This window comes from Spea bombifrons, chromosome 2 (genome assembly GCF_027358695.1).
Source record: "Spea bombifrons isolate aSpeBom1 chromosome 2, aSpeBom1.2.pri, whole genome shotgun sequence".
NCBI lineage: Eukaryota > Metazoa > Chordata > Amphibia > Anura > Pelobatidae > Spea > Spea bombifrons.
In genome coordinates this window covers 49,767,696-49,772,753 of record NC_071088.1, presented here as the reverse complement: position 1 = coordinate 49,772,753, position 5,058 = coordinate 49,767,696, and the positions used below count along the sequence as shown (strand labels likewise).

General features: G+C 42.7%; 1 long non-coding RNA gene across 1 annotated transcript; it reads right to left on the bottom strand.

Moving 5' to 3' along the window:
• Positions 1-2,688: 2,688 nt before the first annotated feature.
• Positions 2,689-4,358, bottom strand: LOC128475206 (uncharacterized). Its single transcript, XR_008346470.1, has 3 exons — positions 4,249-4,358; positions 3,365-3,443; positions 2,689-2,858 (listed from the first exon to the last, which is right to left on the bottom strand). It is a non-coding gene; the product is annotated as an uncharacterized LOC128475206 (long non-coding RNA).
• Between the last annotated feature and the right edge of the window lie 700 nt (positions 4,359-5,058).

The window sequence follows — 5,058 nt, the reverse complement described above, 5'->3', positions numbered from 1 at the left end:
ATGTGCCCTTGTGTATTGCTGGCTGAAATACATATCTTATGGAGGATGGCCTTGATGTGTTTGTGACGACTTATTGATGATCAGGACGTGAAGTTTCTTTTTGCTGGATAAAAGTATTGCATATCTGTGAAACCTGCAAAAGAAATGTCCAGGCAGGTATTGCCTCACTTGGCTCAGGGATTGTCTTCTTCGGGGCCTCTCCTTGCCCTGGGAGCACAGGGAACTTCCACTTCCCCCAACAGTCTCTCTGAGTATCAAGCTCCAGGGGTTTTTAATGTCCAGCACCTGTGCCTGATGCCGGCCCCATAGGAATCCCGGACCGGATCCTGTGGACTTCTTGCGTCCTGGAAAACTCGGCATGGAATTTCCACAGCATGGGGAAACGGAGCATTTCCCACCCTGCTCTCCAATTGCTCCACCCTAGGGACCCATATTTACGATCTGGATAGCACCTGTACCCAAATGCCACACTAAGCATCTCCCTGGGGTTTACACTGTCACACATTACACATAGAGATAACATTAAATATGGACATAGCATTAAACATGGACATAACACTACTCATTGAGATAGCATTAAACATGGAGTTAACATGCAACACATCGGAAGGATTTCATTTTGGAATGTATCGATTTTATTTTGAAATATAACTATTTCTTGTTTGAACACCAGTTTCAGGACACAAAGCAGGGAACCAGGAACAGTACAGGTGCCGAGCCACAGCAGGAAGATCCATAGACTTCAATACAAAGGCCCTGACTGAAGGGCAGGGCAGGTTCATAAAGGCAGGGTAATCACAGGTAACAAGGGCCAGCTGGATGTATTGGCTAGGGCTCAACCCAGGTAACAAGGCACACCTGAGTTCTGAGTGCTCCAGAGGGCGGCCACTAGTGGTAGCAGATTTAAACACCACAGGTATAAAAAAAGCCATGGTTCAGGCAGCGAAAAAGTGGTTCCTGACAATAGCATTAAACATGGACATAGCATTGCACATAGAGATAACATTAAACATGGAGATAGCATTAAACACTGACACTGCCTTACACATGGATAAAGCATTAAACATGGACATAGCATTTGTGACAGTGTAAACCCCAGGGAGATGCTTAGTGTGGCATTTGGGTACAGGTGCTATCCAGATCGTAAATATGGGTCCCTGGGGTGGAGCAATTGGAGAGCAGGGTGGGCCAATGCTCCGTTTCCCCATGCTGTGGAAATTCCATGCCGAGTTTTCCAGGAGGCAAGAAATCTGCAGGATCCGGTCCGGGATTCCTATGGGGCCGGCATCAGGCACAGGTGCTGGACATTAAAAGCCCCTGGAGCTTGATACTCAGAGAGACTGTTGGGGGAAGAGGAAGTTTCCCTGTGCTCCTAGGGCAAGGAGAGGCCCCGAAGAAGAGAATCCCTGAGCCAAGTGAGGCAATACCTGCCTGGACGTTTTGTGTGTTGTCTGGGGGAGGTTTTCCAGAGCCTGGCGTAGCTGGGTCTGGCTGGGAGGTTGAGGTAGTGGGTGATTAGGCTGGTCAGTCTGCACCAGCATAGTTCAGTTAGAGACATACCATGCAACAGTCAAACAGTGGTTTTTGGGGTTTAAGCGGTTAAAATAAAGTGAATTTTTTTTTTTTCTTTTTTTTTTTTTGTTTTTCGTTTTTTTTTTTTGGTTCCTGCTTTCTGCCCACAGACCATAGCAGTGCTTTGCCCGCATCCTCCACCATATGTGACAAACCCTATAGCATGAGGGCCATACATGTCACTTTTAGGGGTCCTAAGCACCTAAGTCCTCTAGGGCAATTAGAGCCAGGAACAGCAGCTCGTTTTTTTCGTTTTTTTTTTTTTGGTTCCTGCTTTCTGCCCACAGACCATAGCAGTGCTTTGCCCGCATCCTCCACCATATGTGACAAACCCTATAGCATGAGGGCCATACATGTCACTTTTAGGGGTCCTAAGCACCTAAGTCCTCTAGGGCAATTAGAGCCAGGAACAGCAGCTCATTTTTTTTGTTTTTTTTTCCTCCTTATTTTAACCGCTTAAACCCCAAAAACCACTGTTTGACTGTTGCATGGTATGTGCCCTTGTGTATTGCTGGCTGAAATACATATCTTATGGAGGATGGCCTTGATGTGTTTGTGACGACTTATTGATGATCAGGACGTGAAGTTTCTTTTTGCTGGATAAAAGTATTGCATATCTGTGAAACCTGCAAAAGAAATGTCCAGGCAGGTATTGCCTCACTTGGCTCAGGGATTGTCTTCTTCGGGGCCTCTCCTTGCCCTGGGAGCACAGGGAACTTCCACTTCCCCCAACAGTCTCTCTGAGTATCAAGCTCCAGGGGTTTTTAATGTCCAGCACCTGTGCCTGATGCCGGCCCCATAGGAATCCCGGACCGGATCCTGTGGACTTCTTGCGTCCTGGAAAACTCGGCATGGAATTTCCACAGCATGGGGAAACGGAGCATTTCCCACCCTGCTCTCCAATTGCTCCACCCTAGGGACCCATATTTACGATCTGGATAGCACCTGTACCCAAATGCCACACTAAGCATCTCCCTGGGGTTTACACTGTCACACATTACACATAGAGATAACATTAAATATGGACATAGCATTAAACATGGACATAACACTACTCATTGAGATAGCATTAAACATGGAGTTAACATGCAACACATCGGAAGGATTTCATTTTGGAATGTATCGATTTTATTTTGAAATATAACTATTTCTTGTTTGAACACCAGTTTTACCGTCATCTATGTGGGACAGCCATGGGTGCCAGGTTTGTGCCGAGTTACGCCAACCTTTTCGTAGCCGAATGGGAAGCAGAACAGATATGGCACAACAATCCATTTGAAGCAGACCTGGTGCAGTGGAAGAGATATATCGATGACGTGTTAATTATATGGAGGGGAACACTGGATAAATTACATCAATTTATAGAATACATCAACCAGAACCAATACAACCTAAAATTTACTTTCAACATACTAAAGCAAAGTGTTGAATTCTTGGATGTGGAACTATTCACAGAAGGCAATGCTCCAGAAATTATAAAAATGCTACCGATGCCAATGGTTTCATTGATTACACAAGCTGTCATCACCCAGCATGGTTAGATAACATCCCCACGGGGCAGATGATGAGAATAAGGAGGAACTGTACACGGGACCAGGACTTTATAAAACACACCACAGATATTAAAAGTAAATTTAGGGAGAAACACTATCCAATAGAGTTATTAGCGAGAAGTCAACAGAAAGTGGAACAAATGGACAGATCTCATCTACTAAAAGGAAAGCCCGAACATAATATGAACAAGAAAGATTTCAGTTTTTCATTCATTAAGGAATATAATACTAAGGCTTACCACATTAAAAAGATATTGCGGAAACACTAGCATGTCCTGAAGAGCGATGACATTTTAGGTCCCCTCTTACCGGAAAAACCTCAAATCGTATACAAAAAAAACAAATAATTTGAAAAACATTTTCCTCCCAACAAAGAAAACAGAAATTAATTTTAATACCTTTCTGGGCAAGAAACCCATTGTTTTTTGCCCATGCGGTAGGTGCAAGATGTGCACCTACCTACCAAGGAAAACAAACAGTTTTATCAGTAATAGGACAGGGACTACATACGAAATTAAGAAATTCATCACCTGCACCACCAAATCTGTAATTTATTTATTACAATGTCCATGTGGTGCACAGTATGGGGGAAGAACAACCAGACCACTTAAAGGAAGAATTTAGGAACATCTTGGGAACATTATGAATTCAAGCATTAAACACGGTGTTCCGCGATACTGTAATTCATGTCCTGTTTTCTCAATTAATCAATTTTGAATCATGGGAATAGACACTGTACCCCCAAATTGGAGAGGAGGGAATAGTGCAGAAAACATTTCAAGAAAGGAAACTAAGTGGATCTTTAAATTAGGAACATATAAAAAAAGGAGGCTTGAACATAAACTTGGATATTCACGCTTTCACCTAAGGGATCCTAACCCCCATTTGAAATAAATAGACACAGACTACTTATTCATTCATGGGTTCTTCAATATTACTTTTTACTATACACAATTCCAATATTTCATATTTTGTATTATTGTTTGGCATATTGCTCTCTTTTCTGTGGATTCATATAGACATTTATGTATAAACAAAACCCATAGTATGTTTAGTTATAGTTCATATATCCACGTTTAATGCAATCACATCCTTAAACGTTTACATCCTATAGCGTTTATACTTAGCGTTCATGTTAATCCGTCTTCAAATGTCATTTCTTAACATCTGCACTGCACAGCACAGCAGGACACTAGGACATGATGCAACACCAAGAAAAGAGACAGCCCTACGGAGAAGGAGAAGCCGTTTCTATGGGGACGCGTATAAACAGAATGACGGCAGTACGCACATCCAGCCTCCAATACGTCCTCACGTATTGTGGAATGACGTAACAGCGCCACCTAGTGTACATGTGCGTACAACACGTCCTCATGTTCTGGGAAACAACGTTACACCGCCATCTAGCGTATATAGAAGAAAATACAACGAATTAACACACATAAAAAGAGTGGAAGAAGCGATCAAATACTTTTTTCCTGAGGAAGCCATTAAAGCCGAAACGCGTTGAGGAAAGACTTTTTATTTCACTGAATCGTTTGACGTTTACATATTTATATTTTATATATCTTAAAGTACTTTTTTTTAAAATTTAAATAAAATTATTTTAAAGGCATATTCCCGTAATAAACCTATATCTTTAAATATAAGCAGCAGTTGATTATTCTTTGGGGGTGGTTTTCCCGCTCCCTGGCTGGAAGAAGTTGCCGCACTGTATCACAGCGTTCGGGGGATTGGACCTGAAATTCCATGACATTTGGAGAAGAGATCCTGGACACCGTGGGCTTCCCCTACCCCCCTCCCTGAGCGCACCTTGCACATAATTTTACGTGCATTGGATCCCGTGATTGCAACCATTTACTACCTTTTTCACAAGCTGCTATGAGAGGGGAATGAGAAACAGACACAAATCTTCAGCACTATTGTGAGTGCA